Source organism: Lissotriton vulgaris, chromosome 3_1 (assembly GCF_964263255.1).
Source record: "Lissotriton vulgaris chromosome 3_1, aLisVul1.2, whole genome shotgun sequence".
In the NCBI taxonomy this organism is placed as follows: domain Eukaryota; kingdom Metazoa; phylum Chordata; class Amphibia; order Caudata; family Salamandridae; genus Lissotriton; species Lissotriton vulgaris.
Window position 1 is genome coordinate 1120722777 of NC_141689.1, and position 15599 is coordinate 1120738375.

A 15599-nucleotide genomic window follows, 5' to 3' on the forward strand; every position below is an offset into this window, starting at 1 on the left:
ATCACAGTGAAAGACAGGAAGATTCTGCTTCAAGAACACCCCAGGAGACCCAGCCTACACATGTTGCCCAAGATCCATTAGGACCTGATGAGACCACCATTCCGGCCCATCGTGTCTACTAAAGGATCTATCCATGAACCTACAGGAAAATACCGGGATCGACACCTGCAACCACTTGTGAATAACATGTCGACTTATCTACATCTGTTAATGAAAACATGGATATCATTCTTTGCACCATCGACGTGTGCTCATTGTAAACCTCGATCCCACACAACGGGGTCATTGAAGCGATTGAGTCTTTTCTCATCAAGTATGACATCAACAAGGATTTAAAGATATTCCTGTTGGAACTTTTACACTATACTTTGTATCACAGTTACTTCACATGGAATGACCAATTTTTTCAACAACTAGCAGGTACATCGATGGGGAATTGCGCAGCCCCCAGCTACGCAAACCTGTTCATGCACCAGCTGGAACTAGACCACATCCTGGCTAACCCGAGATGGCAGAGCAAAATATACAAACTATTGCGATATATAGACGACATCTTCCTAATATGGGAAGGACCTGCGGGAGAACTTGAAGAATTCATGTTGTTCATTAACAGTATTGATGACCACATACAATTCACCCCCACCATCAGCACCGGCTCAATTCCATACCTGGACGTCTTGGTATCACTGGTTGACAATAAATTCCACACCGATGTCTATACCAAAAGTACTGACAGGAACAATTCTTTACTGTTCGACAGTTGTTACCAGATGTCTCTTAAGCGTCACTTGCCTTACTCACAGTTCCTGAGGATTAAACTGATATCATCTGACTTTGAAATGTACTCAAAAAATGAGATCAAGATGTTGGAGAAGTTTCAGGAGAGAAAATATCCTAACACAGTATTGAATGATGCGGTAAACATGGCACGAGCAACAAATAGGCGGGAACTATTGAAAACACGCACACATGACACGAAACTGAACAGACCAACATTCGTGTCTAAATTCTCCACCAGAAGTAAGCAAATTAAAAAGATCATCCTAAAAAATTGGCCAATGATCAAAAAATAAACCAGACTTCAAAGGAATTTTCACCAAACCACTATTTGCCTACCAAAGGTCAAGAAACATTAAAGATTTACTTGAATCTAAACCAAGGGATGTCAACACTAGATATACAGGCACTACCCCATGCTTGAACTGCGGACATTGTAACAACATTATACGTGGGAACACGGTCAACCATCCAACCACAGACAAACTTATTAAATTACACACCAATGCCACTTGTGAAACCAAAAACTTGATCTATCTTCTTAAATGTCCCTGCGGACTCCCATATGTGGGAAAAACAGAAAGATAAATAAAAACTCGCCTGACGGAGCATAAAAGCACAATCAGAAACAAACTAATAAAAGCACCGGTTGCCGCACACTTTGCCGCCAACAATCACAATATATGCCAAATCAGATTCATGGTTTTGGAGGTTTTTTCTGCAAAACAAGGCATTGACAACAGAAAGAGACTTTTGCAATGTGAGATGTACTAGATAAAAAAATTAGACTCGTACAACCCAAAAGGGTTAAATGACCGAATGGAATATAGTTGCTCCTTATAATTTACACGTTTGATTCTACTTCATGAAAGACATTGTTGCATGTATATACATTTGATTAATTATCATATGACCGTTTTGCTTTATTGCCACTTGATCACCAAGTTATGTTTCTTATAACAGCATTTTAATCTTGTTCATTGACCCTCACTTTGCCTAACTCTTTATATACAACCGTTTTTAACCCCACTTTGGAGTCCTCTCCAAGATGGCCGCCACACTCACACCTCATTTCATGCCATACCCCCGTTATATGTCGCATAGGTTTCCTACATAACACGGTCGTAATACATTTTTATTTACATCATCCTAGCTGTATAATTTAGTCTACCACACTAGGTTTCACCTGGTCGGTCCCCGTCTACGGGCTTTCATATACACATTTACTGACAGATATTAAGTTTCCGATTAGTCCGTTTTCACTCACTATTTATGGAGCAGCCACGCGCATGCTTGGCGTTTTACCCCCAAGGACGAAGACCGTTATGGACGGACTTGAGGAAGCTTAATATTCACAACCTGTAAGATGTGAGTACACTAACCACAGACGCGCGTTGACACACAGGCACCGGCTCGGTGGTATACGTATATACACTTCCAGCACACCCGCCTGTCTTTCTACGAGCACTGTTGTTGTCACAAATTACCCGGTTCTTTTACCAATATTACCGGTTTGTTATTACACATGCAGGAACTGTCGTCGAGCACCATTGTCGTTACCTGCAACTTCGTTTTTTTTTTTACGTTCTGGTCGATTTTCTTTCACTTGTGTTTGTACACCGTAATCTCTATAGCATGAAAACCACCGGCTTCAGTATGGTATTCAACACCTATCTTTACTTATTTATTTAACTTACCCCACCGACCACAAGCAAATGACACTCCCGTATTTCACATGTGACATGCATAAACAAGCACCAGTTTTTCACGTTTTTACAATGAAGTCAGTCTATTTCCGTATCATTTATACATGTTCTACTGTGTTTTGTTTGTAGACCCACTGTATTTTCCCTGATGAAGTGCGTAAGCACGAAATGCATATTGATTGGAAATGAAATGTTATTGATGAAATGACACAGAAGATACTTCTGGATTGTATACCCAATGATAGGAATTTTGGCACTGGACATTTGACTGTGATGTAACAGTTGAATAAATTGGATTTATAAATCGATGAAGATTAAATACACTGAGATTATTTTGATTACCTTGATTTATTGAGAATACACAGGTTGACTTCATTGGAGACAGCCCGTCCCACAAAGGAGTGCGACGAGTCACATTGTCACGTTTGCCAATGTAATTTGTGTTACAAGTTGAGTATGACTCCCCATGGTCAGAGGTAGTAACCCGCCAGCACCCAAACGGAATTGAACCCATTTTTAAAAAGGATATAATCAGTTTAAAGTACATACACGCAGAGTGCCACACACATCCATTAGACTTTCTTAAAAAATAAAGATGAAATAAACATAACATCTAGGGAGTTTAAAGTTGTTTTTCTGCAACTTTCTTCAGAAAACGCCCAGAATGGTATTGGGGTTAGTGTGCTGGATGTATGATATGTGAGTGTTGTAGTTCATTTAGTGAACTGCCCCCATGAATTATTATCATTCAGTCCTACTCTGTCTCTGTGTAATTTATACACCCATCTTTTCTCTTTTTCCAGTAACCTCTAATTTAGGTTGTCGCAGTGTTTTATGTGCTCTAGCACTAGCCAGCGCATGTCATTTGGGATGTGTTTCATTTCATTGAAATGTGCTGTCATTCTGGTGCTTGCTGTGTGGCATCTGATGGTACTACGATGCTCACATATCCTTGTGCTGACCTTCCCAGAGGGAATCCCCACATAGTGTTGATTGCACACGCACATGATCATGTACACAACCCCTGTGGTGTTGCAGGTGGTGAATCTTCCTAATCCCCATGTTGTCCCTGTGTTGAATGTCACCTTTTTAGTGGTACTAGTTAAGTGACACACACTACAATTGCCACATGGTTGATGGTCTGTTGGTAGTGTGGACCAGGTGTTTTGGAGTGTGGTAGGTCCACTCAGCTCCAGGACAACAGGTACAGGTACAACAGCAATAATGGTCACACCCCCTGGAATCAACGAGGATGAACACAAGGAGCATGGGCCCACCGAACAACCCAACAACCAGCGGCCATCCAGTTTAGTTGTCAATTTATCAGGAACTATCCTGTCAACAACACAACTGACGGTATTGAAGAAAGGATTGGGCTGTGTGCCTACACCGAATTTTGACAGATTTCTACTCAGCTGTGAGCCTAATGAGTTTTTACGAAAAATTAAGCTGCATGTATTTTTTTTAAATAAAATGACAATGGAAAATCAAGGTGGGGATACTGGCTTCCATCTGAAATCAACCTTCACCACTCCATCATTTACTCTACCCGTTGAACTTCTAGCCTTCGAGAAGGCAATTCTGAAGGAAGTAGCCGATATGGATCCAAGATCTATAAAAACATTCCACAACACCACCAGGATTGAACAAGAAGCCATCCGAGACTTGGCCAACAACACGAATATCACAATCAGACAAAAGGAACTACAAGCGGATCGAAGAGGACCCTACTGAATGCTTATGGTTTGGAATTACTAGCATGGTGGAAGAAGCTTTAACACATGACTGGATTACCAAGAAGGGAGGTGAATTCATAGTGAATACCCACCCAGTCATACCCTATTTTTACACAATCCCGAAACTCCATGAATCACTAGACACTAAGGCAGTACTTTGCCTTCTTCAGGACCTACGGTTCGACCCAACATGTAACGTCTTTATCGGCTTAGATGTGGAGAGCTTGTATACAAGCTTACCCCACAAAGAAACCCTTTTGATTTTAGAAGAGGTCCTCTATGGAGCTAAATGGACCTACCACACTCCAAAACACCTGGTCCTTGAACGCTGCAAGTGGGCTTCGACAAAAAATTACTTTCGATTTGAGGAAACCCTGTTCCAACAACAGCACCAGACCAGCATGGGCAGCCCTTGTGCTCCAAATGTGGCTGGAATTTATGCTTACCACCTTAAAGAACACAAAATATTGTCCGAGAACAATCCACACCTTCCAAAATTTCTGGAATGGAAAAGGTACATCGACAACGTCCTCTTAATATGGCAAGGCAATAAATCGGAAGCCAATGATTTCATTGAATGGCTAAATCTACAGGACCCCTACCTAAAATGTACTCACACCATGAGTAGATTGGAACTGGTTTTCCTAAACCTAAATAGCTACCCTGCAGAAGGAGCACTTAAGACAACAACACATTTTAAACCAACTGCCAAGAACTGTCTACTCCTATACAACAGTTTTCACCCGAGACACTTGAAGGATAACTTCCCCTTTGGACAGTTCCTCAGGCGCAACTGTTCAGAAATGAAGGACTACAAAGCACAGGCCAAGGACCTATCCGAAAAAACTCCTGAAGAGAAAATACCCTTCAACCTTTATCAACAAAGCCAAGAAAAGAGCAGCAAACAATCACATGAATGCACTCCTTGAAACATATGAGTGGGAAGACAAAGAGAAAGACAAGAGACCCATATGTATTACAACTTTTAATATCGCATCAGGCAGAGTCACTAGATGGTCAATAAACATTGGCGTATCCTCAATAGTGGCAAATTGAACATTCTAAAACCTATGTTTTCACATAGGAGAGGGAAAAACCTCAGGGACATCCTGGTACACACCTGTCAACAACCAACAAGTAATTAGCACACTACCAACAGACCATCACCCATGTGGCAACTTTAGTGTGTTAGTTTTTAACTTTCAGATTATCGATTTTGACTTCTAATAATCTCCCGGGTTTTTCCTCGTTTACCACCCCGAAATCTGGCTCCTTCATCATATTAAAGCTTGCACTCGTAAGTAATATATGCGTCCCCTTATGGTCTTTAATTTCAACGCCATTATGGGTTTTTCAAAACTCTCTCCACATGTTTTTTTCCAATAGGAAGAGTGCTTTATATTCTGATCTATATCGTGTATATATATGGGCCTGCAGCTTGTTATTTCAAAAACGAACAATAGATGAGTCATTTTTTATACCAATTTACGAGTAAGTGTACCTAAGTAATTGTACTTTACGTAGTATAACATCATTACGTGAGACCTTCCATGAGAATATTTAGGCTTTATTTAACTATCTATGTTGTAATATAAAGCGTTTTCCTTTGTGTCATATAAAGCTAGAGATAAACGTTTAGGCTGACGAATGTTGTTTTAGACAATACGAACAAATCTAGCAGGTAGCATCGCTAGGCACTTTATAGACATCGACAATTAGAAACTTCCCCTCGTGGCGGCCTTTAACTCACTGATTAAAGAGGAGTTTAGTAGCGTACCACTACGACCAACTTTTGTTAGATATCGCATCTTAGCTACGTACAATACCAGCCCTCCGCCAAACATAGGAATATTTAAGAGCATGACTAGACCGCACCATTCTACTTGCTACCCAGAACTCTCCTTGTCTAACTTTAAAATTAAAAATCAAGCATAAGGCATCTTCCATCTATAGACAAAGGGCAGATGAGTAGTATATCAAGGCTTGTTGATTATGTAATCAGCCACTTCTATATGACCACTCCTATAAATAGACGTCCTCTTATTTACAGATACTATCTTCATGCGTCCCTACAGAGCTCCATCTCCATTTCCTTAAACTGTCACCGGAGCAGAAACCACATTATATCTGAGCGTTCCATCACTACTGTGGGAAGAACTGTCATTCCATAGAGCATTTTAAATCAAACAGCGAACTGTCTAAATAAAAGGTAAAGAAATTGGAAAAATAACTATAATGATTGAACTAGTCACTGTACATAGGAAATTTTAGATTCTGGTGTAAATTTATGTAGATAAGAATGTATTTTTGTATTTTCTCTAATACAATAATATAAATGTATAGCTTTTTGTATATATAAACAAAGTTGTATTTTTCTCTTTATATCTTTCTAACTTTTTACTATGTGAAGCATTGTATCATAAACTTGAAGGTTGTGTTTTCTTTACATGTAACCTATAGTGCAAGTGTAGATATTTATGCAATAGTGTTGTTTCCAGTGAATACCTTCCCGTATCAATTTGTAATATTAGAGAGGCACTCGTTCTGTATTATTTACACTGATGTTATGTATTTTTCTAGAATAGTGGACCGCTACCTGATGAAGGCATGTATGCCGAAACGCGCGTTGTAAGACATCTGCCGCACTGCCTAAGTCAACGTTCTCGTCTATCGCATGAGTTATACATATCTGTATATGGTGTATAAATGTATTCACATGTTATTGATTTTTTTGTTTTTTAAATGCATTATTATGTCATTGTTCTGGTTATTTATATATAGATTGTGTATGAATTAAAACAAGTAACAATAATTTAAATAAACTATTCAAAATAAGGATATATACTAATCTTTATTTTGCATATTGGGATCTCATAGAGTGTCCATCTCACACATGTCTATATTTTAGACATAATTACGTATTCCTTTTGTTGAATTATTGTTTAGTTCTAGCTATAACTTCCTTCCACTTCAAACTTTAGTGTGTTACACTTAACTACTACCACTAAAAAGGTGACATTCAACACAGGGACAACATGGGAATTATGAAAAGGCACCACCTGCAACACCACAGGGGTTGTGTACATGATCACATGCGTTTGCAATCTACACTATGTGGGCATGACCTCTAGGAAGGTCAGCATGAGGATATGTGAGGAGCATAGTAGTACCATCAGATGCCACAAAGCAAGCACCAGAATGACAGCACATTTCAATGAAATGAAACACACCCCAAATGACATGTGCTGGGTAGTGTTAGAACACCTACAACACTGCGACAACCTAAAGCAGAGGTTACTGGAAAAAGAGCAAAGATGGGTGTATAATTACACACAGACACAGTAGGCCTGAATGACAATATTCCATGGGGGTAGTTCACTAACTGAACTACAACACCCACATATCATACATCCAACACACTAACCCCATAACCACATTGGGCATTTCGGAAGAAAGTTGCAGAAAAACATCTCCAAACTGCCTAGATGTTGTATTTATTTCATCTTTATCTTTTATCCTTCTATATCTCTTCTATCCTAAACTAGCAATTCACACCACCAGGAGACACCTGGTCCCTAGTTCCAACGTGACCATTTTGGCATTTAAAAACACATTCATTATTTTTACCTTCAATAACTGGGTGTCATCTTAACCCTAATGCTCATTGCTCCTATGTGAGGACCCCCATGTAGGCCCTCATGAATATTTTATTTTATTTTATTTTCACCTTTGGTATCGTTTCTGATCCAACATGGCCCCTCTTTAAGCATATCTCGGGGTCCAATCAGTGGTTCCATTCATCAGTCTAACCTTTTTAAGCACGACCACAGTTACTTTTCCTTCTTTTTTTCTTTTTCATTTTTCATTTTCCATCATTTTTCATTATCCCTTAAAAACGCTCAGTCACTGACTCTACCCAGGGAGTCAGCCGATACAATGAATGTTAGCATATCTCCAAAATGGCCATGTTTTTTTGCCACAGGAATAGGCCATTGTTCAAACACGGTCTAGCCGGATTTTGCCTTTATGAACGATTACGTGGTTTTCGTTCATTTGTCATCTTTACAGCAGGGGCAATCGCACTATTACTTGCTTGGGTGTCGTTGTGGGGATATGACACGGTGCATCTGCATCGTCACAAGATGGCCCATATGTAGTGCCATCAATAACGGCCATTTTTGTTTCTCTGCAACGTCCACGGCTAGTTAAAATCTCGCACTCGAGCATGATTGGCCTTATCCTGCACCGGGAGATGGACATGCTAAGTTGTAGTCTGCCCAGGTTCCAGTAGGTGTTATCAGGCGGAGGAGTGCTTTGACATAGTACGTTTTTGTTGTAAAGAAGACTCTTGAAGCAATGGTAAGTGTAAACAGTCTTTATTCTGTCACCTGCTCTCCAGACTAAAAGAGAGGTGCAAACATTCTAAGTCAAACTCTAGTGAGGCATACCAAGCGGGAATGGTACAGGGGGGGTGCGGGATGTACCATCCGTACATATATTGGAATGGAGATTACAACAGTTTGTTTTCCTCAACAGGATCCCCGGACTTTCTAAAGCACTTTTGTTTTGCTTTGAAATATCTCCCATCCACGTTATGGGCTGACTCAATATCCTTTTTGTAATTTTCCTTTATCTTATTTCTCTTCCTTCTGCATACAGTCAATGACAAATGCTCTATATTTTTCTAGGGTGTGACTACAAGCCCCTCTACCCCTGCAGACCATGAAGCATAGTATTGCCAAATCATAAGTATGTTCCAGGCAATTCGAAAAACATTATCTGTCTATATGTTTATATGTTTTATGTCATGTGGTGTCAAGTTCTTCACAAGTGTTTTTAAAGTTTAATTTCTACATGTAACCATTTTTTCTCACAATGAGACATCTGATGTGTTATATTATGTCACATTGAATGTAAGCACTAATTAACTATTATCCCTAAGGGCACCTACACCAACTATAGAGGAGTACATTGATCAGATTACCGCATTTGGAATGAATCTGCCCACAAGAGAGGTGGGCAGGATTTATGTGCTAATTTTCCATTCTGTTTTATTTCCCTGAACAGATACTAGGAGCCAGAAATTAAACCGTATGTATTTTTAATTGGGTACTCACACATTAGGTGCACGCTTTTCTTTTTTCCTTATTATAGTTTTTCACATGGAGTGGCACACATGGAGCTAGTCCCTATGTGGTCCTGAAGAAGAGGTTTAGGGGATACCTCAAAACATGTCAACCGAATATTAGGGACTGTATACACATGATAGTTACATTTCTCCCTACTATTAATCCCCTTTTTATCCTTACCAACTAGGAGCAAGAATAAAATATTAGCTCACGAGCTAGGTATTTTTTAGCATCACTTTCACCACTTCACTAACACAGCACTACACATTTTTTCCCAAAAAGTGCTCTAACGCAGTTCCGCAAGTTGCAGCACGCCCCAGAGAGCAGCTGTTTGGGATGGCCCCAATGATGAAGCATGTCACCTAGGGGCAACTCTGGGTGAGTGAGGGAAACCAAGAAAATACATTTTTCTTTTCTCAAAGATAGGGGTTTTTTTCCGCACATTTAGCGGAATCCCCATTCTCTTGGTTAGGTTCTTGGATCTGACATTTACAGATTTTTTGTCAACTATATATATATATATATATATATATATATATATAGATCGAGAACAAGGGAGCACGACTCCCGAAACCCGTAGATGTACTTTATTTGGAAATAAAAAGGACTGTTTTTTATCCTACCACGGAGTGCCGGATGATTTTATAAATCCAAACGGAGGGAGATCTTAAATACGCGATATATATATATATATATATATGTATATTACCTACTGGCGGTCGCCAGTAGGTAGTTATAGTTAGGATCTACTTTCCATAGGAAATCTGCAACATTCTATTGGGAAAACCTTTGGCGCCGGTGGACGAATCTTCGCGAATTTCTCAAAGTTCGTGGCCCGCTCCGCTCCTTCCCTAAAAATCTGGGGGGGATTCGTCAAGCGGGGGCCGAGATAAAAGGGGGGTCCCAAAACGTGTTTTCTCCATGTTAATTTCCATAGGGCGGTCGAACTCACTTTTAGCCCGAACAGCTGAATGGATTAGCACCAAACTTGACAAAATTGTAGGGACTTGTAGCCCGATGTGTCTTTGCTATGTCTCAAGATATGTGCTCCAGTGGTTTTTGAGTAATTTAGGTTAAAAAAAATATATATATCTATGGCAGCGCCCCGGTACGCGCACCGGGGAGCGCTCTGGGCGCGCCACGTGAGGTGCGCACGGAAAGCTGATTGGCTCTCGGGTGTCTGTAAACATTCGAAACAGTCCAGATCGGCCGCCATCTTGTGCCTCTGTAGAATCGAGACACAAGAGGTGGGAAAAACAAAGGGGGAAATGACCATAAGGGGGAAGAGTAGACCCCCCTTGACCCCCTAGGTTTGATGTGGGGGCTATAAAAGGGCCCCGCGGGGCAAAAAAAACATTTTTTTTTGATTTGCGAGGGGGGAGCGCCCGGTACGCGCACCGGGGAGCGGCCCATGGGGAAAGAAGAATGACAGAGTTATTAAAAAATGTAGCCTTTTTTTATAAATTGGAGGTAGTTCTAAAAAGAACTGTTTTTTTTCTTCTTTTTGTTGTTTTATATTTTTTTTGTGTTTTTGGAACATTTTGTACTTTTTTTGGCTTTTATGAACTATTTTATATTTTTTTTGGTATTTTCATGGGGATAAACGAAAAAACAGGGAATTGAAAATGGCTCAACTGGAGCAGAAAAAAAATAAGAAAAAATTAGGGTTTTTTGGGGCATTTGTGGTTGTCCCCAGCAAGGACGATGAGCTTTATGCTCAGTTCACCATAGGAGATGGTCTTACCACAATGTATACATGTTATAGGGAAATCCCCAAACCGTGGCTGAATGCAAGGGATCGTCTCCCTTGCCTCTGGTCCCGTTGGAGTGGGTTGATTTCTTTGGGAGGTGGAGTTTGAAGATTGGGGAAGGTTACTGGCCAGTTCCCTCATCTCTGCAGCAGAATAGTTGATTGGATGCCTGCGCTGCATGTGGCGAATCATGGTGTTGTTTCCGAAAGAGTATTTCTTATTAGGGTTTCCCCTGGAAAGTTCCACGCCACAGATTAGGCAAGTCACCTTGGCCGCATTTACTTTTTTCTTGCCCTCTGGGATCGAAAAAAACTCCCATACAATGTGTGGTTTTGGCTGGTATGGGGTATTGTGTTCTTGCAGCCATCTCCTCCTCCTCCTCCTCCTCCTCCTCCTCTTGTTGACCACCAATGTAATCTTGTGGTGGTCCTCTTGGTGGTTGTGGTGGTGGTGGTGGTGCAGATGCTCCAGCTGCTGCTGCTATTGAAGCCATTTCAAAGTACAAAATTTACTTGAAGATTTCAAAAGAGGTCTTCCTAAGTCAAAGGACAAAGTCAGAATAAGGAAAAAAGGTGGGGTCTTTCATCATTTGGAAAAAAAAAGGCCTGAACCAATGAGAAGTGTTATTTTCAGGTCACAAGACCAGGGATTTCATCATTATGAAACCAAAACTGTTCTGCACCAATAAAAAGTGTTATTTTCAGGTCACATGACCGACGCGCTTACGCGGCGCGCCCCCGGGCGCGTCGCGTAAGCACGTCACATGTTTACGTTGCGCGATCGTATTCGCTCGAGTGCTTCCGGGTGCGCTTACGCCGTGCGTATCACGTGGACGCGGCTACGCGATACGTCATGATGATGTTTTCGTTCGCCGCAATAGCGCTAACGGGACGCTCTCCGGAGCGCGCCCTGGGGCGCTTCAAAAGACTACGCTTTCCGATGCGCTCCCCGGGGCGCGCCCCAGGAGCGCTCCAGGGTAAAAAAAAAAAAAAATGTTTTAATTGTTTTAAATACAAATAAAATATAGGATTCATTCTTTTTCAAAAATATTACATTTTATAGCTATAGACATTTGCTATTAATAACATTTTGAAATTCAAAGAAAAAATATAGGTTTGGGGTCTTATATATACTTAGGAATTAGCATTTAAAAAACCTATGAAATTCACTGAAAAAACCATAGGTTTCACATCCGTTATAGTTAGGAATTAGCATTTAAAAAACGTATGAAATTCACAGAAAAAACCATAGGTTTCACACCAGTTATAGTTAGCTGGAAATTTTACCGACATAAAACCATTGAAATTCCACGTTATAGTTAGTTGGACTCACTATAACTTGCGCGTGTAATGCACTGCTGATGTAAATGTAAATGTGGCGTATTTGTATAGCGCGAACAGTGACCCGGAGGCATCCCGGCGCTTGTACTCCTACCACAAGGGAACCCCTCCTGGCTTTTCCTTGTGGGGTGTCTACTCCTGGGCATCCCATGGTGAAACCAGGCATCCCTTGTGTATCAGGGGGCCTTTGTGGAGACTAAGCAAGCTATTGCCCAGAGTTGCAGCGTGGGACCCATGCTTAGAATCGGCACTGAGGCGAGAATATCCGGTCAGAGGAATTTAAGCCCGAAACCCGCCGAGGCGGGAATCGAACCCTGGTCCCTGGCCAGCGTTCTGCATCAAGGTCTGCCGCTCTAAGCATTGAGCCACACTTCTCCACTGTCCAGTCAGTCCAGTGACGTCACATATTACATCACTCATGACATGGTCAGTGACATCACTCATGAGTCCATGTTTTGAGGAAGCGCCTACATGTCCTGTTGGTGAGATCTGGACGGACCACTTATCAGTGTGGGGACTCCATATACCAGCATTCACAGCGAGGACTGCGGCAGAGGTATGAAAAACTGAGCCTCTGATTGGACAAACTTGACTCCAATGGGAGTATAATGAGCAGTATATACCCCACCCCACACAGAACCATCGAGTATTAGAACAAAATGCTGGCAATGAGGAAGGCAAACGCCGAAACGCGTCTGCCAGGTGTTTTTATTGAACTGTGATGTCCGGATGGTGGCAATAACAGTCCCCTGGTGTGGTTTCAATGCATGTGTCGGACCCGTTCTTTAGGAAGAGGCGGGACTGGTGGTGGATGTGTATGCAGTGGTCGGCGCTTCAAATCCGACACGCCTCTCATTCTGGTGCTCCACTGAAACCGGCATTTCTTTGTGGTGTTGCGTGCTGAATGCACACAGTGGTGCCCCCCCTACCCTAGACTTTGTTGCGGTACCGGGGAGAGAGCAGCGTGATTCCAGCTGACTGGGACACCACCGGGAGACGATTGCCGCCAGAATGCGATCTCGCAGCAGAAAGTGGGCAAACTCATACGGCCGACAACTGTTGGGGCATTACTGAGTGCACGGACTGGTCACTGTACCTTGAGTCCACGTTTTGAGGAAGCGCCTACATGTCCTGTTGGTGAGATCTGGACGGACCACTTATCAGTGTGGGGACTCCATATACCAGCATTCACAGCGAGGACTGCGGCAGAGGTATGAAAAACGGAGCCTCTGATAGGACAAACTTGACTCCAATGGGAGTATAATGAGCAGTATATACCCCACCCCACACAGAACCATCGAGTATTAGAACACAATGCTGGCAATGAGGAAGGCAAACACCGAAACGCGTCTGCCAGGTGTTTTTATTGAACTGTGATGTCCGGATGGTGGCAATAAAACTCCCCTGGTGTGGTTCCAATGCATGTGTCGGACCCGTTCTTTAGGAAGAGGCGGGACTGGTGGTGGATATATATATATATATATATATATATATATATATATATATATATATATATATATATATATATATATATATATATATATATATATATATATATATATTCAACCACAAGTTGCCTGCAGATGAGGGAGCCCACAGAGGTAAGTTCAATCAGCCACCGTTTAATGGAGAAATACTTGCAGAACCAACAGACTGTCTCAAACACAAATGGAAGTCCATTCCGACGCGTTTCGTACATTCAGCACTTCTTCCAGGGTAAGACTTCACTTCAGAGTGAACGCTCGGCAATTTCTTCTGGCACTTGCATTCACATTATTAAGCACCCCGCCCCAGTGGGCGTGGCCACCGACGTGGCCTTCTGGGTCTCGTAGTGCCGTCCTTTACATCAAGTGAGTTGCCTTGCCTTCACCCGTAATAAAATTAAAACACCAAGTGGGTTGTGATGAAAACAGAACTGCTCCTCTGCCTGTCCGTGACTCTCTCCATTGGCATACCACTCCTAAAGCTGACACGAAGATTGTCGCACCAGCTGGACTGCACACCGTGCAGCGGGGGCTCTCCTCGCGGCCCAGGCGGTGCGGCTAACATTCAACCACAAGTTGCCTGCAGATGAGGGAGCCCACAGAGGTAAGTTCAATCAGCCACCGTTTAATGGAGAAATACTTGCAGAACCAACAGACTGTCTCAAACACAAATGGAAGTCCATTCCGACGTGTTTCGTACATTCAGCACTTCTTCCAGCGTAAGACTTCACTTCAGAGTGAACGCTCAGCAATTTCTTCTGGCACTTGCATTCACATTATTAAGCACCCCGCCCCAGTGGGCGTGGCCATCGACGTGGCCTTCTGGGTCTCGTAGTGCCGTCCTTTACATCAAGTGAGTTGCCTTGCCGTCACCCGTAATAAAATTAAAACACCAAGTGGGTTGTGATGAAAACAGCACTGCTCCTCTGCTTGTCCGTGACTCTCTCCATTGGCATACCACTCCTAAAGCTGACACGAAGATTGTCGCACCAGCTGGACTGCACACCGTGCAGCGGGGGCTCTCCTCGCGGCCCAGGCGGTGCCGCTAACATTCAACCACAAGTTGCCTGCAGATGAGGGAGCCCACAGAGGTAAGTTCAATCAGCCACCGTTTAATGGAGAAATACTTGCAGAACCAACAGACTGTCTCAAACACAAATGGGAGTCCATTCCGACGCGTTTCGTACATTCAGCACTTCTTCCAGGGTAAGACTTCACTTCAGAGTGAACGCTCGGCAATTTCTTCTGGCACTTGCATTCACATTATTAAGCACCCCGCCCCAGTGGGCGTGGCCACCGACGTGGCCTTCTGGGTCTCGTAGTGCCGTCCTTTACATCAAGAGAGTTGCCTTGCCTTCACCGTAATAAAATTAAAACACCAAGTGGGTTGTGATGAAAACAGAACTGCTCCTCTGCTTGTCCGTGACTCTCTCCATTGGCATACCACTCCTAAAGCTGACACGAAGATTGTCGCACCAGCTGGACTGCACACTGTGCAGCGGGGGCTCTCCTCGCGGCCCAGGCGGTGCCGCTAACATTCAACCACAAGTTGCCTGCAGATGAGGGAGCCCACAGAGGTAAGTTCAATCAGCCACCGTTTAATGGAGAAATACTTGCAGAACCAACAGACTGTCTCAAACACAAATGGAAGTCCATTCCGACGCGTTTCGTACATT